This window comes from Peromyscus eremicus, unplaced genomic scaffold, assembly GCF_949786415.1.
Source record: "Peromyscus eremicus unplaced genomic scaffold, PerEre_H2_v1 PerEre#2#unplaced_72, whole genome shotgun sequence".
Lineage (NCBI taxonomy): Eukaryota > Metazoa > Chordata > Mammalia > Rodentia > Cricetidae > Peromyscus > Peromyscus eremicus.
Window position 1 is genome coordinate 552378 of NW_026734313.1, and position 24656 is coordinate 577033.

General features: G+C 40.5%; 1 pseudogene; it reads left to right on the top strand.

The window, feature by feature from the left end:
- Positions 1–18276: 18276 nt before the first annotated feature.
- On the top strand, positions 18277–21024 carry LOC131901393 (vomeronasal type-1 receptor 4-like; annotated as a pseudogene).
- The last annotated feature ends 3632 nt before the right edge of the window (positions 21025–24656 follow it).

Sequence of the window (24656 nt, forward strand, 5' to 3'; positions counted from 1 at the left end):
CAAACATAGAAGACAGCTTTACTAACAGCTGTACACACTCTATTAAGTAAAAGTTGTTTGAAAATCCTTCCTCATAAACCAGACATGTTGATTCACTAAACTTATCCCAGCACTGGGGAGACTGAGCCAGGAGGATTGCAATGTAACGAATGGCATGTCAGCCTGCAGAGTGAGATCCAGGCCAAATTGTGACAAGGAGACAGTCTCACAACTCTGTATCTCCACCCTGTTTTTCTCTACTGAGTAGTACTCCATTGTGTATATGTACCATATTTTCTTTATCCATTCTTCAGTTGAGGGTATCTAGGTTGTTTTCAAGTTCTGGCTATTACAAATTGTGGTGGTATTGTGTTCCCCCAAATATTGTGTACCCTAATAAACTTATCTGGGGTCACAGAACAGAATAGTCACTAGATATAGAGGCCAGAAAATGGTGGCGCACACACCTTTAATCCTAGCATTCCAGAGGCAGAAATCCCTCTGGATCTCTGTGAGTTCAAGGCCACATTGGAAACAGCCAGGCATGGTGACACATGCCTTTAATCCCAGAAAGCGAGCCTTTAATCCCAGGGAGTGATGGCAGAAAGCAGAAAGGTATAAAGGCGTGAAGATTAGAAACTAGAAGCTTTTAGCTGGTTAAACTTTTAGGTTTTGAGCAGCACAGTTCAGCTGAGATTCATTCTGGATGAGGACAGAGGTTTCCAGTCTGAGGAAATAGGGTCAGCAGAGAAACTGGCAAGGTGAGATCTGCTTCTCTGATCTTCCAGCATTCACCCCAATACCTGGCTCAGGTTTGATTTTATTAATAAGACTTTTTAAGATTTCTGCTACAATCCTCTACACCAGAGATTTTCCATGTCTTGAATTCTGTTGGTTATGCTTGCATCTGTGTTTCCTGTTCCTTTACTCAGCTTTTCTATTTCCAGCATTTTCTCTGTTTGTGTCTTCTTCATTGTTTCTATTTCAGTTTTCTGGTCTTGAACTGTTTCCCTCACATGTTTAATTGCTTTTTCCTGGTTTTCTTGGCTTTCTTTAAGCGATTTATTGCTTTCTTCCAATTTTTTAATTTGTCTTTTCCTTAATTTCTTTATCGATTTCTTCCAATTTTTGTTTGCCTTTTTCTCAATATCTTTATTGTTTTCTTCCATTTTTTGTTTGCTGTTTCCTCCATTTCTTTAATGAAATTTTTCATTTTTTCTTGAAAGTCCCCTAGCATCTTCATGAAGCTGTTTTTATGGTCACATTCTTCTGCTTCTTTTACATTTTGATGTTCAGGTCTTGCTGTTGCAGGAGGGCTAGGTTCTGGTGATACCGTATTACTTTATGTTGTTATATGTATTTTTGCCTTAACTTCTGCCCACCTCCTCCTCTACTAGGTGCAAGAGGTGTCTGTGTCTGAGTGAGCTGCTATTGGTCCAGTCTGTGTTTCAGGGGGCCCCTCTGGGTCTAATCATGGCTCTTGGTCTAATTAGAGTTGGTAGATTCTGTATCTCAGGAAGCTGCTCTTGGACCAACCCCAGCTAGTTAATTCTGTGACTCACCAAGCTGCTCTTTGTCTTATTGGAGTTCTTCATCCAGTCAGATCTAACAGATTCTGTGTCTCAGGAAAACTTTCTTGGTCCAATGAGAGGTGGCAGATTCTATATCTTAGAGACCCACTCTTGGTCCAATGAGGACTGGTAGATTCCCTGCTCAGGAAGTTACTCTTGGTCCAATGAGAGCCCTTGGTCCAATGAAAGCTGGCTCTTGGTCCAGTGAGAGCTGGCAGTTTGGTTTCTGTGCCTCAGGAAGTTACTCTTGGTCCAATGAGAGCTGGTGGTTTGATTTCCATGCCTCAAAGTTACTGGGGTCATAGTAAGATGGGTATGAGGGCAGGGTGTAGAACTTATGGATTGCAGGGTACAATGGGGGCGTTGTAGGGGGGTTTCCTACAGGAGTTTTCCCTGCTGGCCAGCAACTGAGGCAAGTGTTGGGTGGGGATTGCTGGGGACTGGCTGTGTCCCAGGGCCTGGGTCCTAGGGTCAGGATTCTCTGTGTGTGAGAAGAGTCATTCACCTCTTGGTCCAATGAGAGATGGCCTAAAAAAAATCTTTAGTTATTTTGCGCACAGTTTTCCACTTGCATATATGCCTGCATGCAAGAAGAGAACAACAGATCTCATTATAGATAATTGTGAGCCACTGTGTGGTTGCTGGGAATTGAAATTAGGACCTCTGAAAGAGCAGTCAATGCTCTTAACCTCTCAGCCATCTCACCAGCCTCTATATTCTTATTCTTGTTCATTTTCCCTTACCAGTCAAATGTCTAAACATCTTTATATTTGTTGTTTGAACAGTTTATGGAAATGTTATGTCACATAGATGAGGCTAATAACCCATATGTATTAGCATGTGAATTTTAATTGGCAGACATGCACTTTACAGTTAAAAATGGAGATGTGTGCTTCTCCTAGAGCCTAGACCCACATAAGGCCCCCAAGCAGTATTAACATGCTCTGCCCCTCTTTGTGTCTTTTTTGCACACATGATTATCTTAAATGCTGGCATGTGGATAGGGAAAACATTGTGCAATGATAGATTGCTACTCACATGTCTAGGTCAACATTCTTTGTCTCTCTCTAAAGAAATTTTGCTGGATGGACAAATATCCATAAAGTAGCAGAAGCTTCATTTCTGCAATTCACTGCGTGAGATTTTAGTTATCATCATTAAAATCAAAACTAAGCTCCTAGTTTCCTAACAGACTCATTTGTTTTTTTCCTGTTTCTTTTGCCTTTCTCCTGATGGTATACTCTGTTGCCTGATATGGGTACAGTGTATAATTTTTAATCATTTTATTTTTAATATTTTGGTTTTTATTTAATGGTGGATATTTGTTTAGGATTAGAGGGTGAGCCATGAAATATTCATCTTCTGGTTAGAATAACTGTGGAACACTTCACAGAACTTACAAGAATAATATAATAAATCTATCTCACTTGCAATATGCTATACACAGCTGTAGGATTCTATCAGTAGCAGCAACCATGGACAGACAAGGAAGAGTACATCTCCATACCAGAGTCCAAATATGAAGGTAATATTCACTGTATGGTATTGACTCATCTGTTGGCTACACAGTGATTATATATAGGTGTGTGTGTTTGTGTGTGTGTGTGTGTGTGTGTGTGTGTGTGTGTGTGTGTAAATTTACTTTTGATAATGCATGAGGATATTAGGAGATTTTCAGATGCATAGGGTCCAGCCTGTCATCCCAGGACATGAAACTTCTGTCCAGAATGCAAGTATCCAGCACACACCTGGTTCCTTCTTTAATCACTGGTCATCTACAAAGAGTCATTATTTTCAGTCTGCAATATTACAGGGGATCTAAAGTCTTTTGTGTGTGCACTGCCAGGTGCTCTGTGAGCTCACTGAGAAGCAGGCTCTGGAGATGAGATTAGGTCTACTCAGTTGAGGCACAAACACTTGGTTTCAACAGTCCTCTAACATCCCTTCCCTGAGTCAGGATGGGCTCTGATTCTGTGACAAGCTCCAATGTAAACAGCAAAACAGGCCAAGGGGAAAGACATCATGCACTTCATTACAACTGAGGGGAAAAATGTTTCAAGGAGAGGGGCTATTGTCCATCTCTAGATATAATGATGTCTACAATAGAAAGAGTTAATGTGCTGCTCATCCACCTACAGGATAGAGGGGACATATGTCTAAAACCCCTCAGCCATTGCTTCAAGATGACATTTTATCAGGGCTTTTCCTTGTTTTTTGGTTGGATGTTGTCAATTTCAATTGGTTGATATTTTGCCTTGACCTATCTACTGTTTATCATCAATGGAGACCACACGCATGTGTACGTGAGAACATTTTCTCTACAGTACAATGCAGAAAATATTGTTGAGTGACCTGTTGTATATGGTGTCTGCAGAGGAATATACAGAGCTGCATAATTTAACATTATGTATACTGGAGATACTAATTTATTGCTATTATAGTACACATGTATTTGGAGTCAATTTTCTTTTTAATTTAATTTACTATTTTGCTCTGTTTTATCATAAGGTGAAAGGGAAAAAAGGAAACAGGAAACAGGAAAAGATATGTTGAAGAGGTGTGAGAATGAAAATATTTGTAGCACAAAAAACGTGTATTAAGATTAATATGGCTGGATAATTTCCGAGCATCAGAAGAAAGTGTGCAAGCCTGACCAAGTTATGAAGGTCTGAGTAAGATATAAATAGAAGTGAAAGGTGAGATATCGACATGTCATCTGTGATCATATCTTGGTAAGGTCAAAGTTCAATACATTGAATTAAAATGGGATCCTCTCCAAGTATTAGTCTCTCCTTGGTAAGTTTTACAAGTACTGCCTTAAAAGAACAAAATATTTGTCCATTTGGTATGTATTTAAATGTATTAGAGTTTATTAGGCTTTATTTTTTATTTCTGTCTAAATTTTACTCAGTGGATATTAATACCATCCTAGGAGAGGTGACTGAACAGTTAAGAGTGCTTGTTTGTTTTATAGAAGACCCAGTGTAGGTTCAAAGCACCTGCATGTGGCTAACAGCCATCTGTGGTTCAGGTTTCAGGGGATCCAATGCTCTCTTTTCTTCTGACCACTTAGTGTACCAGGCATCTGTAGTGCACATACATTTTTCATGCAAACATTCATACATACAAAATAAAATGTAATTGTTTTCATTTGTTTCCTTTGATTGAAAATAGACTCTGTTCTCATACAATACATTCTGATGACAGTTTCCCCTCCTTCTATTTAACCCAGCCCCTTCCTCTGCATGCACTCTTTCTGTCTCTCATAGAAAACAATCTTATTCTTAGAGATAACAGCCAAATGTGACAAAACATAATATACTAGGAGAAAACAAAAAAATTATCATATTGTGACTGGACAAGTTATCCCCACAGAACGAAAAGATCCCCAAGAGCAGGTACAGGAATCAGAGCCCCACTCATTCCCACACTCAGGAGTCCCACAGAAATACTAAGCTATAGGCAGTAATGTATATTCAGAGGATATGGGGCAGACTCCTGCAGGCCCTGTGCTTGCTTCTTCAGTCTCTATGAGCTTATATGCACCTTGCTCAGTTAAATCAGTGTGCCTTGATCTCCTGGTTTCCTTCATCCCCTCTGACTCTTACACTCTTTCTGCCTCCTATTCTATAGTCTTCCCTGAGTTCCAAGAGGAGGAATTTGATGGAGACATCCCATGTAGAGCATTGCATTCCAAATGTTGTGAGTCTTGTGAATCCTCAAATCCCAACAGAGTGACACACCTCTTCCAATGAGGCCTCACCTCTTCTACCTTGTCAAAGTGTTCCACTAACTTGGGAACAAGAATTCAAACATATGAGTCTACAGGGGCCAATCTCCTTCAAACCTCCAATAACTAAATCTAATCTTTCTACAAAATGAAGAAATCGAGCAATTCTCAGATGTTGAGTCCAGCCACTGAGGTCAAAGGAAATTGATTGAGCAGTGTAATGGATGGTCTTATGATCCCATCACAAATACACTTTGATGAGGATGCTGAAAATCTCTGACATTTGCTTCTCCCAGTTCCTTGCCTAGGACGTTCCAATCTAATAACTCCTGCTTTTACTTTATTCTTATATCTCCTGCCAGGCTCCAGTCAAGGATCTTTTCCCTCCCTTTACCTGTAACACAAATGGAACTTCAGTGTCCTTCTATGATTTATTAGACAGATCTTTCTGGGTGGTTCCCTTTCTTTCATACCCAGTGTCCCACTTCAGTTATAAGGAACAATAGGAGCCTTCTCCCCACAAACATATTGAAGTTGAGGTTACCTATTCAGAGGAGGAAGATAAGAAAAGGGGATACCTATTGACTATACAGTTCATACTAATGACCCAGCAAAGGAAAATAACCAGTTTCTTTCTTGATTAAAACCAAGAGTGTCTGTGGACCTCTGAGCACCATCACCCTCTCCAGATATCAGAGATGCCAGAAATGGCTGAGTTCTCTGATCTAGGTCTAGGCTAATGAGTAGAATCTCTGGCCTGATGGTAGACTCCCCATTCAAGTTACCTGGTTCTTCCCCCTTGCTGAGGTATTATGCCTCAAGAAGGAAGGGTCACCTTCGGATGTTGGACTCACTTTTAGCCGTGCTAAAGACAGGTTAGAAAAATTATCCCCATGATGAAATACTTTACTTTTGCAGATTCCCATGCCTACCCAAGCTGTTCTTAGTCACTTTTCTGCTCTAAGCAATCTTGCCCTAAGATTGGCATTCTTTAGTCTTTTCCCACACACCACACCCCACCAAGCTGTTGTCTTCCATTGTGTGGCTGAATTCCATGCTGGCATAACTGGAGTTCATAATTTCTTTCCATGACATGTTCATTTCCTTCTTGTGAGAAGCCTCTGAGAATTATGGCATGATTTTCTTTTTCTTTTTTTATTTTATAATTTAATTTAATTTTACATATCAGCTACAGATTCCCCTGTCCTCCCCCCTTCCCCCTTCTTTCCCCCCAACCCATCCCCTATTCCCATTTCCTCCAGGGCAAAGACTCCCCTGGGGATTGAGTTCAACTTGGTAGATTCAGTCCAGGAGGTCCAGTCCTCTCCTCTCAGGCTGAGTGAATTGTCCCTCCATAAGCCCCAGGTTCTAAACAGCCAGCTCATGCACTAAGGACATGTCCTGGTCCCACTGCCTGGGTGCCTCCCAAACAATTCAAGCTAATCAACTGTCTCACTTATCCAGAGGGCTTGATCCAGTTGGGGGCTCCTCAGCTATTGATTCGTTGTTCATGTGTTTCCATTAGTTTCGCTATTTGTCCCTGTGCTTTTTCCAGTCTTGATCTTAACAGTTCTCGCTCATACAAACCCTCCTCTTTCTCACCAATTGGACCCCTGGAGCTCCTTCGGGGGCCTGGCCGTGGATCTTTGCATCTGGTTCATGAGTGGGGTTAATGAAGGGCAAGGTTTGAGGGAAAGAGAGCTTAGGGGAGTGGGAGATCCCAGCTGGATCAAGAACAGAGAGGGAGAAAAAGGGATAAGAGACCATGATAAATGAAGACCACATGAGAATAGGAAGAAGCAAAGTGCTAGAGAGGTCCCCAGAAATCCACAAAGATACCTCCATAATAGACTACTGGCAATGGTCGAGAGAGAGCCTGAACTGACCTACTCTGGTGATAGGATGGCCAAACACCCTAACTGTCGTGCTAGAAATCTCATCCAATGGCTGATGATTTTATTTTTCAACTTGAATCAACTTATCTTTCTGCTTCTATTTGATGCATTTTGAAATTCCTTTGATAATGACACTAAGAACCCCCAAAAAGAATCTCCAATTCCCTTTTGTAAACTGGTGATGATTAAAAAAATCCCACCCAAAATTCCAGTATAATGTTATGTATAAACACTTGAATACACATGTTAAATAAGTAAATGAAATTTTAAAAATAAAATGTTACTGAAAGCATCCTGCAGATTTCTTTGCTTCTCTGTCTTCATCTGTGGTTCCCAATCTCTTCTGCTGCATGTCCTCTCATGATCTGTGAGGGAGACCTCCACAAACTGAATCAGTCCCCCCAGGATTAATGTAGACAGCACATCCTGCTTTGGAATTGCTATTGAAATTATGGTTCAGATGTCCCATCCCCACACACATGTTGTGAGGACTGTTTTCAAATGATCATTATTATATTCCCTGGAGATTTTAGAAGAAAAATATGCCTGATATCCTCCATCTTGGTCAACTTTGATGATTATGTCCTACAGTCTAATTTTTCCTTCATTATCTTTAAACAGTCTTACAACCTAAAGAAATATTCTTCAGACTATCTCTCCAGCTCATGTCTTTCAAATCTTTAGTATTTTATTTTTTGATTGAGTGTATATTTGGGTGTTTCTGTGTTTGTGTTTGTGTCTGTGTCTGTGTGTGTGTTTGTGTGTGTTTCTGTGTGTACAGACATAAGTGCCAGGACACCCATGTAGGGGTCACTGGACAGCTTGAAGGAATCAGTTCCCCCCTTAAATCACATAAGTCAAATGATGTAACATAAAGTCCTCAGGTTTCAGACCTTATGGTTGTTCTGAGTTTTTCCTGTGACACTCAATGGTTCCTCGGTATCTTCAATGACATCTTCACGCCAATGAACATCACCCGTGTACGGCCCAACTCAATAATACTGACTCTAAAAGCAAGTGTCTGCTCCCCTCTAGTTTCAGTGGGGACGTAGTCTTACATGGTTTGCCCATGACTCTACTTTGTCAGCATCAGTCTAGACCAGTGTCGCCATGATGCTTCTCCTGCACAGAAATGGCCAGAGAGTGCAGCACATTCACACTTCAAGTCAGAACCAATTCACACCTTAAGTGAGAACCAAATCACACCCACTGAAACCATCCTGATGTGAGGTCACAATGGTAAGCTTTATCTTGCAGACGGTATTTGTAATTCTCTTCACATTTCTTAAGTGAACTCTCATCTCTGGTTGAGGCATGACAGGGAGGTTTTGTCTGCAAGCTTCCCACCATTTCTCCCTTACTTTTGATCTTTAGGGATCAAGAGGATCCTTGTTCTGTACTCTTCCCGGTGAGATCCACAGTCCGTGAGACAAACACACAAGACAGCTTCACTGTGATTATAAAATATTCAGTAATCATGGGTTGAAAATGTTTTGGACTGTGAAGTCATTTTGGCTCCCTATGTAATCTCAGCACTAGGGAGGCTGAGGCAAGAGGATGGCCATAAAATCTATGGTTTAGCTCCAGGTCAAGCTGTCATAAGGAAGATTCAGTCTCACAGCAATTCTCCACAGGTTTTGAATACATTTTATCTCCAGATAGATGTGGCAGATGATTTATAAGTATTGTGACATAGTTTTCAATGAGTTGACCTAAAGTTTACTACTGGAAAGTGAGATAAATACTTGTTATAGAAAGATATCATAGAAATGTCACCATGTTTACCCCTTGCTATCTGCTAGGGGCCTTCAGGGCAGCAGGCTCTGGATGGCAGGGGCATGTGAGGGAGGCCAGGGTTGGGGTCCGCTGTCCAGTCTCCCCAACCAACACTTCCACAGTGCTGCCTTTCACAGTCTCCCAGATACTACAATACTTACTACAAAGCCTTAAAGACCCATTAAAATTCCCTTTTCTATTTCTACTAACTCTTCACTTTTATTTCAGAATCAATAGGATGCCCATCAGGGAAGGTTAAAAATTCATAGGGAAATATCCCTCTCAGGAGAAGGTTTCATTTGAAAGCTGTGTCGTTAAAAGTTGGTCGATTTGTCTGTTAGTTCATTCTGCTATGTTTATAAATGTCATTGAAATATGTTATGGAGACAAAGGTGGGTTAAATATTTTATCTCTGTCACCCTTATTGCCTTTCAAGTCATCATAGGGCTAACTACTTTTGGTCGGACCTCAAAAAAATATCTCTGAGATCTCTGGCCACTAGATTCGGGTTCACAAAAGTTTATATATTCTTTTGATATAGATATCAATAATGGTAAAATTTGCCTCTGTTCCATCTTATTAAAAGGCTCTATCTAGAGTTGGGGTCTCGCTCTCCCCTTCCTAGATACAAACATGGTTTAAAGCCTCTCTCTCTCTTGCGTCAGACTGAGCATCCTAACATAAAGACTAAAAATGGGGACTGGAGAGATGGCTCAGCAGTTAGGAGCACTAGCTATTCTTCCCAAGAACCTGAGTTCAATTCCCAAGACCTACATGGTGGCTCACAACCATCTGCAATGAGATCTAGTGCCCTTTTCTGGCCTTCAGGCATACATACAGGCAGAATACTGTATAAATTATAATAAAAGACCACTTTATCTATAATAAATATATAAATATATTTATTTTATATAATAAATATAAATAAAATATATATTTAAAAAAGACTAAAAATGGCACAGTCAAAAAATTAAACTGGGTTTATATAAATATTCTACACCTCCAAATTTATAAGTTCATTTTATTAGATTTGGTTAAAAATCTATTAAATGTATAAATAGGGTGTAAAGTTTGAACCTTAAGTTTTAAAGATCTAAGCAAATGTCTTAGGGTCTAAGAAGGTGTATTAAGATGTATAAATGCAAGCTATAAATGTCTGAAGATGTGAAAGCTTAACTTGTGATAAAAGGGTAAGTTAAGTTTTTAAATATATAGATATAAGTTGTTATTTGCAAGTTATTAATGTATGTGAATGCAAACAACAATGCCTAAAGACATTAAGACCTGGATTGTGAGGATGTTAAAAAAGATGTTTTTAAGATACTTGGATACAATTTATAAAGGCATAAAAATGGCCTAAGGTGTATAAAAATGGTTCCAATTTCTCTCCCTTACTATGCTATTATTATACTAAAACTCTAAAGTCCAGAGTTTTAAGTGCTGTGGGATGGTCTGTATGTCAAGTGTGTTGCTGATTGGTCAATAAATAAATCACTGATTGGCCGTTGGCTAGGCAGGAAGTATATACGGGACAAGGAGGAGAATAAAGCTGGGAAGTAGAAGGCTGAGTCAGAGACACTGCCAGCCATCACGATGAGAAATAGCATGTGAAGATGCCGGTAAGCCACGAGGCACGTGGCAAGGTATAAATTTATAGAAATGGATTAATTTAAGCTGTAAGAACAGTTAGCAAGAAGCCTGCCACGGCCATACAGTTTGTAAGCAATATAAGTCTCTGTGTTTACTTGGTCGGGTCTGAGCGGCTGTGGGACTGGCGGGTGAGAGAGATTTGTCCTGACTGTGGGCCAGGCAGGAAAACTCTAGCTACAAACATTGTCAGCAGAGTTCTGATAAGCTGGTAGAGCACTGACTATTTATTGTTTATCAAAAGCTCAAGATTTTCAGTTTCCTTTAAGTGTTCTCTAAATATAGATTTAAAAGTATTTCTCAATGGACTCAAGACTTCTCTGTCCAATCTATTTTGAATTCTCTGGACATAGGAAACAATGTTCATGCTTTTCACCAAAGCCATAGCCCTTGCTATCACACCAAGATGTAAATCTCTTGCATCATTTTTACTGACGCCCACTAACTTCCTTTTCTACAGTGTGATTCAATACAATGATAATCTGAGACATGGAAAATGTTTATCTCCTTTGGTAAAATAAAATTCATATAAGATTCAAGAAATCTTATATGACCCACCTGTCAACTCATCAAACAAAAAGGGTTCCAAATATACGATTTTATCTTAAGCTTCTGAATTTTAATTTCTTACCATCCTATACCTCAACAGATTTCCACGTGGCTGCAATAACTATTCAAAAATCACCTATAAATAACAAGCTACTAAGCTCTGGACTCTGACAAACTATGCCTCAGTTCAGCTGAGAGCAGGTATGGAAGGCATCCTCCCTGTCCCTATAACAGCTGCTAGATAGGTTGAGACAAAAGGAAACTTCCTGACATAAGAGACAATGTAGCTACCTGTAATGCCAATTGACATACAAAAATAAACTAAATTCATCAATAGGTTGATTTATTAATTAAAATAGTTCTTAAAAGAGAGTGCCTGCCCAGAAAGCAGGAAACTTCCTGGAATTCTGGGAACTGCAGTTCTTCAAAGATAATCCCTGTCCAGAGACCAAGCAATATCCTGGAATTTCTGGGAATTGTTGTTCTTAGAAGATAGTGCCTTCCCAGAGATCAGGTAATTTCCTAGAATTCTGCAAGTTCTAGTTCTTAAAAGGTAACACCTGCCCAAGGACCAGGACTCTGGGTATTGTGCTTCTTAAAGTATCACAACATAGCCTTATATATAAAAGGTTACGGTAACAATGGGATTTGTTCACAGAAATCTGAAAACATATATTGAAGGTATCAACTAACAAGTTTCCAAATATCGGCTCTAACTAGATTCCATTTTAGTCAATATTTAAATTTAATAAAAGCTAATTTTTAACTTTACTTTCTGTCCCTAATATGTATCTGTTTCAAACCTGGGACAAGAGGCTGAGGTGCCTATTTACTACATCACACCTGGACCTGGCTGCCAAGACTTTCCACTGTTCTTCAGCCTTTACCTGTTACAGGGTATGTCTTATATACTCAGTCCTAAATTTAAAATTTTGAAAAACTAGCAATGGTCAACATAAAGACAAAAAAGACCATCTATACCTCTAACAATGCAATCGGCAATGACAATAGCCACTCTAAAAATAGTCTACTTCTACAAAATCTACACAGTCCAATCTTGATAAGATGGCATTATCCCATCTATGGAATATGGAAGGAACCTGTCCCCCTCCTTATAGCGGGAGGAGGTTCCTTTGTTTGTGTTTTTTTTCCACAGAAAGGACCAGCCAAGGCCTATTCAGGTCCCAGCCAGAAATGTCCAACATCACCCTGCCAACCAGAAAGATGGCTTGCCACTCAATGACTGGTCAGAAACAGAGGAGATGGATAAAGGCCACCCCTTCCAGAACAACAAAATCTCCTGATCTGGTGGCGACTGCCCATGCCATATGCCCCTCAAACCCTCCTTCTCTGCTATTTTAATGACAGTCTTTGTTCTGTCACAGGCATGAACTGCCTCTGCTCAACACCCTAATTCTCAACTCAATACTCACCACTGATTTTTTTCCCCTTCAGGAAACCTATGAGGACAAAACACCATGAAATTGGATCCATGAGTGATAGCAACCAAGGATGCTGGTCCTGTTTTACAATCTAAATAACCATCTTACCATTACTATGATGACCCCTGGAATGAAAGGCAAAGAACAGGAGTCGAGGGAAAACTATATCCCACCAGTTTTGTTGCACATCCCTCTGCTGATATTCTTATTTCTCAACAGCTGGTGTGGGTCTCCCAGTCCATACTAACCCATGAATATATCTTCAACAGGAGACACAACTAAGAAGAAATGCCCAGGCCACTCTGGTCACAGTCTCTTCAATATGTTGTTAACTTTTCCCTTTCACTACCCACCCCAGTGCCTCTAACTGCTTCTTTTATGCATTCGGAAATAGACCTCTGCTGACAGCTGTGCTGGTCAATACACTCTTCTTCATCCCAGGACCAATGTCTCACTAACATCATTCCTTCCAGGCTGACATGCATTGCTCTTCATCTTCTTTGGTATCAGGGAATGATCAGCTCCTGCATAGACACCCCCTGCCAGGGTTTTCTACCCCTGTTGTGATTGTTCCATAGGTCTATCTATATGAGCAGGAAGAAGCAACACTGTTGTTAACCAAAGATGAGAGACAGTCCTTCCTTTACTGGTAGGAATAGGACTTGTCATCTCCTTTGTATATTTTTTTTGTATCAATATACAAAAATATCTTTTTTTTTAAAAATTTTTATTTTGCAATACAATTCAGTTCTACATATCAGCCACGGATTCCCTTGTTCTCCCCCCTCCCGCCCCCCTCACCTTCGCCCCAGCCCGGCCCCCATTCCCATCTTCTCCAGGGCAAAGCCTTCCCCACAGACTGAGATCAACCTGGTAGACTCAGTCCAGGTAGGTCCAGTCCCCTCCTCCCAGGCCGAGCCAAGCGACCCTGCATAGGCCCCAGGTTTCAAACAGCCGACTCATGCAATGAGCACAGGACCCGGTCCCACTGCCTGGATGCCTCCCAAACAGATCAGGCCAATCAACTGTCTCACCCACTCAGAGGGCCTGATCCAGTTGGTGACCCCTCAGCCATTGGTTCATATTTCATGTGTTTTCGTTCTTTTGGCTATTTGTCCCTGTGCTTTATCCAACCTTGGTCTCAACAATTCTCGCTCATATAAACCCTCCTCATTCTCGCTAATTGGACTCCCAGAGATCCACCCGGGGCCCAGTCATGGATCTCTGCATCCAGATCCCTCAGTAGTTGGATGAGGTTTCTAGCTCAACAATTAGGGTGTTTGGCCATCCCATCACCAGAGTAGGTCAGTTTGGACTGTCTCTCGACCATTGCCAGCAGTCTGTTGTGGGGTTATCTTTGTGGATTTCTGTGGGCCTCTCTAGCACTTTGCTTCTTCCTATTCTCATGTGGTCTTCATTTACCATGGTCTCCTATTCCTTGCTCTCCCTCTCTGTTGTTGATCCAGCTGGGATCTCCCGCTCCCCCAAGCTCTCTTTCCCTCGATCCTCGCCCTTCACTACCTCCAATCATGTCCAGGCTGTTCATGTAGATCTCATTCCATTTCTCTGTCATTGGGCGATCCCCGTGTCTTTCTTAGGGTCCTGTTTTCCAGGTAGCCTCCCTGGTGATGTGAGTAGCAGGCCAGTCATCCTTGTTCCACATCTAGTATCCTGCTATGAGTGAGTACATACCATGTTTGTCTTTCTGAGTCTGGGTTACCTCACTCAGGATGATTTTTTCTAGATCCATCCATTTGTCTGCAAACCTCATGATGTCATTGTTTTTCTCTGCTGAGTAGTATTCCATTGTGTATATGTACCACATTTTGTTTATCCATTCTTCAGTTGAAGGGCATCTAGGTTGTTTCCGTGTTCTGGCTATTACAAACAATGCTGATATGAACATAGCTGAACAAGTGCTCTTGTGGTGTGATTGAGCATTCCTTGGGTATATGCCCAAGAGTGGTATAGCTGGATCTTGGGGGAGATGGATTCCCAATTTTCTAAGAAAGCGCCATATTGATTTCCAAAGTGGTTGTACAAGCTTGCATTCCCACCAGCAGTGGAAGAGAGTTCCCCTAGCTCCACATCCTCTCCAGCATAAGGTGTCTTCAGTGTTTTTGATCTTAGCCATTCTGACAGGCGTAAGGTGGTATCTCAGAGTTGTTTTGATTTGCATTTCCCTGATGATTAGGGATGTTGAGTAATTCCTTAAATGTCTTTCAGCCATTTGAGTTTCCTCTGTTGAGAATTCTCTGTTTAGTTCTATAGCCCATTTCTTAATTGGACTGTTGGGCATTTTGATGTCTAATTTCTTGAGTTCCTTATATATTCTGGATATCAGTCCTCTGTCAGATGTGGGGTTGGTGAAGATCTTTTCCCATTCTGTAGGCTGTCGCTTTGCCTTGTTGACCGTATCCTTTGCTCTACAAAAGCTTCTCAGTTTCAAGAGGTCCCATTGATTGATTGTTTCTCTCAGTGTCTGTGCTACTGGTGTTCTATTTAGGAAGTGATCTCCTATGCCAATGCGTTCAAGACTACTTCCTACCTTCTCTTCTAGCAGGTTCAGAGTAGCTGGATTTATGTTGAGGTCCTTGATCCACTTGGACTTAAGTTTTGTGCACGGTGATAGATATGGATCTATTTGCAGCCTTCTACATGTTGATATCCAGTTTTGCCAGCACCATTTGTTGAAGATGCTTTCTTTTTTCCATTGTGCACTTTTGGCTTCTTTGTCAAAAATTATATGTTCATAGGTGTGCGGATTAATGTCAGGGTCTTCAGTTCGATTCCATTGGTCCACATGTCGGTTTTTATGCCAGTACCAAGCTGTTTTTATTACTGTAGCTCTATAGTAGAGCTAGAAGTCAGGGATCGTGATGCCTCCAGAGGTTGTGTTATTGTACAGGATTCTTTTGGCTATCCTGGGTTTTTTGTTTTTCCATATGAAGTTGAGTATTATTCTTTCCAGGTCTGTGAAGAATTGTGTTGGTATTTTGATGGGGATTGCATTGAATCTGTAGATTGCTTTTGGTAAGATTGCCATTTTTACTATGTTAGTTCTGCCTATCCATGAGCATGGGAGATCTTTCCATTTTCTGACACCTTCTTCAATTTCTTTTTTCAGGGACTTAAAGTTCTTGTCATATAGGTCTTTCACTTGCTTGGTTAGTGTTACCCCAAGGTATTTTATGTCATTTGTGGCTACAGTAAAGGGTGATGTATCTCTGATTTCCTTCTCCACTTCTTTGTCTATTGTATATAGGAGGGCTACTGATTTTTTTTGAGTTGATCTTGTATCCTGCTATGTTGCTGAATGTGTTTATAAGCTGTATCAGTTCCTTGGTGGAATCTTTGGGGTTGCTCAAGCATACTATCATGTCATCTGCAAATAGGGAAAGCTTGACTTCTTCCTTTCCAATTTGTATCCCCTTAATCTCCTTATGTTGTCTTATTGCTCTGGCTAGAACTTCAAGTACTATATTGAATAAGTATGGGGTGAGCGGACAGCCTTGCCTCGTTCCTGATTTTAGTGGAATTGATTTGAGTTTCTCTCCATTTAATTTGATGTTGGCTGTTGGCTTGCTGTAAATTGCCTTTATTATGTTTAGGTATGTTCCCTGTATTCCTGATCGCTCCAAGACCTTTATCATGAAGGGGTGTTGGATTTTGTCAAATGCCTTTTCAGCATCTAGTGAGATGATCATGTGGTTTTTTTCTTTGAGTTTGTTTATATGGTGTATTACATTGACAGACTTTCGTATGCTGAACAACACTTGCATCCCTGGAATGAATCCTACTTGATCATGGTGGATAATTGTTTTGATGTGTTCTTGGAGTCTGTTTGCCAGTATTTTATTGAGTATTTTTGCATCAATGTTCATGAGGGAGATCGGTCTGTAGTTCTCTTTCTTTGTTGTATCCTTGTTTGGTTTAGGAATCAGGGTAATTGTAGCCTCATAGAAGGAGTTTGGTAATGTTCCTTCTGTTTCTATTGTGTGGAACAATTTAGAGAGTATTGGTATTAACTCTTCTTTGAAGATCTGGTAGAATTCTGCACTGAAACCATCTGTTCCTGGGCTTTTTTTTTGGTTGGAAGACTTGTAATGACTGTTTCTATTTCATTAGGGCTTATTGGACTATTTAAATAGTTTATCTGGTCTTGATTTAATTTAGGTATGTGGTACCTATCCAGAAAATTATCCATTTCTTTTAGGTTTTCCAGTTTTGTGGAATAGAAGTTTTTGAAGTATGACCTGATGATTCTCTGGATTTCCTCAATGTCTGTTGTTATGTCCCCCTTTTCATTTCTGATTTTGTTGATTTGGATGCTCTCTCTCTGTCTTTTCGTTAGTTTGGATAACGGCTTGTCTATCTTGTTGATTTTCTCAAAGAACCAACTCTTTGTTTCATTAATTTTTTGTATTGTTCTCTTTGTTTCTATTTTATTGATTTCAGCTCTCACTTTGATAATTTCCTGGCATCTATTTTTCCTGGGAGACTTTGCTTCTTCTTGTTCTAGAACTTTCAGGTGTGCTGTTAAGTCACTAGTGTGAGATTTTTCCAGCTTATTTATGTGGGCATTTAGTGCTATGAATTTCCCTCTTAGTACTGCTTTCATAGTGTCCCATAGGTTTGGATATGTGGTGTCTTCATTTTCGTTGATCTCTAGGAAGTCTTTAATTTCTTTCTTTATTTCTTCCTTAACCCATTGGTGATTCAGTTGGGTATTATTCAGTTTCCATGAGATTGTAGGTTTTCTGTAGTTTTTGTTGTTGTTGAAATCCAACTTTAGACCATGGTGGTCTGATAGAACACAGGAGGTTATTCCAATTGTTTTATATCTGTTTAGATTTGTTTTGTGACCAAGTATGTGGTCGATTTTAGAGAAGGTTCCATGGGGTGCTGAGAAGAAGGTATATTCTTTTTTGATAGGATAGAATGTTCTGTAGATATCGATTAAGTCCATTTGGGTCATGACATCAATTAAGTCCTTTATTTCTCTGTTAAGTTTCAATTTGGGAGATCTGTCCAGTGGTGAACGTGGGGTGTTGAGGTCTCCCACTATTAATGTGTGGGGTTTTATATGTGATTTAAGCTTTAGTAATGTTTCTTTTACATATGTGGGTGCCCTTGTGTTTGGGGCATAAATGTTCAGAATTGAGACTTCATCTTGGTGGATCTTTCCTGTGATGAGTATGGAATGCCCTTCTTGATCTCTTTTGATTGATTTTAGTTTGAAGTCTATTTTGCTGGATATCAGGATGGCTACACCTGCTTGTTTCTTAAGACCGTTTGATTGGAAAGTCTTTTCCCAGCCTTTTATTTTTAGGTAGTGTCTATCTTTGAATTTGAGATGTGTTTCTTGTATGCAGCAGAAAGATGGGTCCTGCGTTCATATCCATTCTGTAAGCCTAGGTCTTTTTATAAGTGAATCAAGTCCATTGATATTGAGGGATATTAATGACCAGTGATTGTTCATTCCTGTTATTTTTTGGTGGTGATGTGTGTGTACATTTCTTCGTTGGGGTTTACTGCTGTGGCTTTATCTATTGCCTGTGTTTTCGAGGGTGTATCTGACTTCCTTAGGTTGGAATTTTCCTTCTAGTGGTTTCTGTAGGGCTGGGTTTGTGGATAAATATTGTTTAAATCTGGTTTTGTCATGGAATGTCTTGTTCATTCCATCTATGATGATTGAAAGTTTTGCTGGATATATTAGTCTAGGCTGACATCCATGGTCTCTTAGTGTCTGCATTACATCTGTCCAGGTCCTTCTGGCTTTCAAAGTCTCCATTGAGAAATCGGGTGTTATTCTGATAGGTTTGCCTTTATCAGTCACTTGGCCTTTTTCCTTTGCTGCTCTTAAGATTCTTTCTTTATTCTGTACGTTTGATTGTTTAATTATTATGTGGCGAGGGAACTTTTTTGGGGGGTCTAGTCTGTTTGGTTTTCTATAGGCTTCTTGTATCTTTATAGGCATTTCCTTCTTTAAGTTGGGAAAGTTTTCTTCTATGATCTTGTTGAATATATTTTCTGTGCCCTTGAGTTGGTATTCTTCTCCTTCTTCTACCCCTATTATTCGTAGGTTTGGTCTTTTCATGGTGTCCCAAATTTCTTGGACATTTTGGTTCATGACTTTGTTGGCTTTAGTGTTTTCTTTGACTGATGAATCTATTTCTTCTACTGTATCTTCAATGCTAGAGATCCTCTCTTCCATCTCTTGCATTCTGTTGATTATACTTGCATCTGAAGTGCCCAATCATTTTCTCAGATTTTCTATTTCCAGCATTCCCTCTGTTTGTGTCTTCTTCATTTTTTCTATTTCCCTTTTCAGGTCTTGGACTGTTTCCTTCATTTGTTTCATTGATTTATCTTGATTTTCTTTCAGTACTTTATTGTTTTCTTCTAGGACTTTATTGATTTCTTCTAACTTGTTTGCCCTTTCCTCTAGTTGTTTACAGCGTTCTTCCCATTTTTTTTGCCTTTTCCTCTATATAAGCCTCTACCTTCTTCATGATGTCATTTATAAGGCTATTTTCTTCTGCTTCTTCCAATTTCTGATGTTCAGGTCTAGGTGTTGGAGGAGGGCTAGGGCCTGGTGATGCTGTACTGCTATTCATTTTGTTGTATGTGTTTCTGCCTTGACGTCTGCCCATCTCCTTGTGGTTCGTTCTTGGCCTTATCCGCACACTTGGTTCAGACAGAGCTGACAGATTCAGGAAGTCTCTCTCTCTTGTCCAGATGGGAGCTCTTGTCCAGAAGGGAAGTCCGGGGCAGGATGGGAGCTCTTCTGTCTGTCTGTCTGTCTGTCTGTCTGTCTCTCTCTCTCTCTCTCTCTCTCTCTCTCTCTCTCTCTCTCTCCTCCAGAAGGGAAGTCCAGGGCTGGATGGGAGCTGTGCTCCACAAGGGAAGTCCAGGGCAGGATGGGAGCTGTGCTCCACAAGGGAAGTCCGGGGCAAGATGGGAGCTGGGGGCCGGCCTCTAAGTCTCAGGAAGAGGCTTGGGGCTCGGGCTGATGGGCATGAGGGCAGGGAGTGGAGACTGCAGGGTCTGCCAGGGGTCTTGGAGAAGGGGATCCTTCCCAGTGGGGCTAGAAGGGAACCTGCCTGGTGGCCAGAACCTGGGGCCAAGTTGGGCAGGTCTTCCCCGGAGTGGGTGGTGCCCAGGGATGGGGTCGGGGGCAAGTTAGGGGACTCACCTGTGCTCCAGAAGGGAAGTCCGGGGCTGCGTTCATATGTTTTTATGCCATACTGTGTTACAATTGGTTTTATGTTGACCAAGAATGATAGAGCTGTATCACTAGTACACTTCCATCATGAGGTGAGGGAAAGTACATGAAGTACAAAATAATAGTCTGAATTGTCTATGCAGTATTCTCCAGGCCAAGCTCCTATACTGTGATACAATCGTATCATAGAAGTAAAGACTCAAATCATTCATTATGCTCAGACATTGAGAAGTGTTTTGAAGAGAGCAGTGTTCCTCCTGGTCATCACTCCATTCTGCACAGAAGACCTCTCCATGACTTCTCAGATAAAGCTCCAAAAACCACTGAGGAATTGGCTCTCCAGATGCTTCTGCTTTCCCAGGTCAGAATTGGGACTGTGGCCAACACTCTTCTGTTTGTCCATAGTTTCTCTTCCATCTTTACTGGCTCTCGACTGAGGCCCACACAGGTTATCGTCATGAACTTGGCTGTGGCCAATGTGTTCATTCTCGTCACTGCATTTCTAAGCAACATGATGGTTTTTGCTCCTAGGAGTCCTCCAAGTAACCTGTGATGCAAAATTGAGTTCTTCATTCACCTGGTGGCTCAAAGCACAAACATGTGCTCCACCTGTGCCCTGAGCATCCATCAGTTTCTCACTCTTGTTCCTGGTCACTGGGGTAGGCTGAGGCTCCGAGGAAGAGCACCTAATGTCCTGAGTTATTCTTGTTACAGTTGTTGGTTGTTCAGTATCTTAAATAACATCTACATTCCAATCAAAGTCAGTGGTCTACAGAGCACAGGCAATGACACTAACAATGTAAGAAAGTGGGTCTGCTCCACATCTGGTTTCAGTGTAGGCATTGTCATCTTGCATTTTTCCCATGATGCCACATTCATCAGCATCGTGGTCTGGACCAGTGTCTCCATGGTGCTTCTCCTCCATAGACACCACCATCGAACACAGCATGTCCTCACTTCCAATCAGGATCTTAGAGGCCGTGCTGAGATCAGAGCCATCCACACCATCCTCATGCTGGTGGTCATCTTTGTAAGATTTTATGTTCTAGACTGTGTTTGCTGTTTGTTTTAGGTTTCTTTTGTAGACTCTCGTATCTGGTTGAGGCGCGTAGGTGAAGCTTTGACTGCAGGCTTACCCACCATTTCCCCCTTCCTGTTGATCTTTAGGGATCCTAAGGATCTCTGTTCTGTGCTCTTCAACTGCTGAAAACTACAGTCAACATGACAAACATAGAAGACAGCTTTACTAGCAGCCGTACACACTCTATTAAGTAAAAGTTGTTTGAAAATCCTTCCTCATAAACCAGACACATTGACTCACTAAACTTATTCCAGCACTGGGGAGACTGAGCCAGGAGGATTGAAATATAATCAATAGCATGTCAGGCTGTAGAATGAGATCTAGGCCAGCTTGTAATAAGGATATCCAGTCTCACAACACTGTATCTGCACCCTACGAAAGAATATAACAATTAAATTAAAGAAAAAGAAAGAATAAGAATGCCAGTCATCACATAAATATTCACCACCGCCTTAGGAAATCAATGTGTTACTGTTGGTGTATTGTATTAGGTTACATGCAGTCAATACTGTAGCCTATATATCCATATTCTTTTTATTCTTTTTCAAAATTTATTTATTATATTATGTACACAGTGTTCAACCTGCATGTATTTATGCACACCAGAAGAGGGCACCAGATCTCTTTATAGATGGTAGTGAGCCACCATGTGGACACTGGGAATTGAACTTATGACCTCTGAAATGACAGCAAGGACATTTAATATCTGTGTCATCTCTCCAGCCTCTATATCCACATACTTTATTATTTTTCCTTTCCTGTCAGATGTCTATACATATTCATGTCTATTGTTTCAACAGTTTATAGAAAATGGCTCATATAGATGATTATAACAACCCATATGTTTGTGTATAATTGTTATAGTGTATCATTATAAATGCATGTTAATTGGCAGACATGAATTTTACTGTTGAAAATAAAGATGTGTGCTTATCCTAGAGTCTATACCCATATAAGTCACCTGAACAATATTAATAGGCCCTGCTTCTCTTGTGTCTTTATTGCTCTTACATTTATCTTAAATGCTGGCATGTTGGGTAAGGAAAACATTCTGCAATGATAAATTGCTACTCACATATTTAGGTAAACATTCTTTGTCTCTCCCTAAAGAAATTTTGCTGGATGGACAAATATCCATAAAGCTGTAGAAGCTTCATTTCTGGGATTCACTGCATGAGATTAATTTGTATTTCATCATTGAAAATCAAAACAAAGCTCCTATTTCCTAATAGACTCATTTATTTCTTTCCTGTTTGTTTTGCCTTTCTCCTGATGGTATACTCTATTGACTGATTTGAGCACAGTTTATCATCTTTAATATTACAGTTTTTAATTATTTTGATTATTTACTTAGAAATGAAGGTGAGCCACAAAATACTCACGTTCTGGTTAGAACAAGTGTGGAGCTCCTCACTGGATATATAAGAATGATATGGTGAATCTATCTCACCTCCAATAAGCCCTATATTGCTCTAGGATTCTCTCAGCATCAGCAACCATGAACACACAAGGAAGAGTACATCTCCATACCAAAGTCCAAATCTGAAGGTAATATACACTGTTTGGTATCGACTCATCAGTTAGATACATAGTGATTACATAGAGGTGTGTGTGTGTGTGTGTGTGTGTGTGTGTGTGTGTGTGTAGCTGAAGTTTTCCTGGTCCCACCTGGCTCCCCCCTGTCCTGTAATCCCACAGCCGCTCAGACACAAATAAACACACAGGGTCTTAATATTAATGAAAACTGTTTGCCCATTAATTAGCTCAGGCCTACCACTGACTAGCTCCTATACTCAAACTCATCCCGTTTCTGTTAATCTATATGTTGCCACATGTTCCTTGGCTTTACCTGTGTGCCCTTACATGCTGCTCCCTGGAAGGCGTGCTGGCATCTCCTGACTCAGCCTTGCTTTCCCAGAATTCTCCTTTTCTGCTTATCCCTCCTATACTTCCTGCCTGGCTACTGGCCAATCAGAATTTTATTTATCAACCCATCAGAGCAACACATTCACAGCATACAGAAAGACATTCCACCGTTGCCCACATGGGTGCGCGCGCGCGTGTGTGTGTGTGTGTGTGTGTGTGTGTGTGTGTATGTGTATAAACTTACCTTTGATGAAGCATAAGGAAATTAGGAGATTCTCAGTGCATAGGGTCCAGCCTGTCTTTAGCAAAAATGTGAATCTTCTGTCCAGAATACACATGTGCAAAACACACCACTGGTTCCTTCTATAATCACTGGTCATCAAGTAAGAGTCATCATTTGCAGCCTTCCACTTTACAGAGGATCTAAAGTCTTTTGTGTGTGCACTGCCAGGTGCTCTGTGAGCTCACTGAGAAGCAGGCTCTGGAGATGGGGTTAGTCTACTCAGTTGAGGCACAAACACTTGGTTTCAACAGTCCACTAACAACCCTTCCCTGAGTCAGGATAAGCTCTGACTCTGGGACAAGCACCAATGTGAACAGCCAAACAGGCCAAGGGGAGAGGCATCGTGCACGTCATAACAACTGAGGGGAATACTATTTCAAGGAGAGGGAGCTATTGTCCATCTCTAGATATAATGATGTCTGCAATAGAAACAGTTAATGGGCTGCTCATCCACCTACAAGATAGAGTGGACATCTGTCTTAAACTCCTCAGCCATTGCCTCAAGATGACATTTTATCAGGGCTTTTCCTTGTTTTTCTTTTGGATGTTGTCAATTTCAATTGGTTGATATTTTGCTTTGATTCATCTGGTATTTATTCTCAAATTTCGATCATAACCATGCTTATATGAGAACATTTCCTGGACTGTACAATGCAGAAAATATGGTTGATTGACTTGTTTTATGTGGCATTTTCAGGGGAATAACAATGCTTCATAATTGAACACTATGTATACTGGAAATATTAATTTATTTCTATTATGTTACATATGAAGTTTGGAGCCAACTTTCTTTTGAACTTAAATCAGTATTTTGCTCTGTTTCATCATATGATGAAAGGAAAAAAAACAAAAAGGAAACAGGACACAGGTAAAGATATTGTTGAAAGGGTGTGAGAATGAAAATACCTTTAGAAAAAAAGTGTATGAAATTTAATGTGGCTGAATGATTTCCCAGCATCAGGAAGAAAGTGTGCAAGCCTGACCAAGTTATGAAGGTCTGGGTAAGTTTGAATGGATGTGAGAGGTGAGATATTGATATGGCATCTGGGATCTTATCTTTGTAAGGTTGAAGTTCAATACACTGAGTAAAAATGGGATTTTCTCCGAGTATTGGTCTTTCCTCGGTGAGTTTTAAAGTACTGCTTCAAAAGAACAAAACATTTGTCCAATCGTTATGTATTTCCATGGATTGGGCTCTTTTGTATCATTAGTGGCTATTGTAAAGGGTGATGTTTCTCTGATTTCCTTCTCAGCCTGTTTGTCAATTGTATATAGGAGGGCTATTGATTTTTTGAGTTAACCTTGTATCCTGCTACATTGCTGAAGGTGTTTATAAGCTGTATGAGTTCCTTGGTCAAATTTTTGGGGTCACTTATGTATACTATCATGTCATCTGCAAATAACGAAAGCTTCACTTTTTCCTTTCTAATTTGTATCCCTTTGATCTCCTTATGTTATCTTATTGCTTTGGCTAGAACTTCAAGTACTATATTGAATAAGCATGGGAAAAATGGACAGCCTTGCCTCGTTCATGATTTTAGTGGAATCGCTTGGAGTTTCTCTCCATTTAATTTGATGTTGGCTGTTAGCTTGATGTAAATTGTCTTTA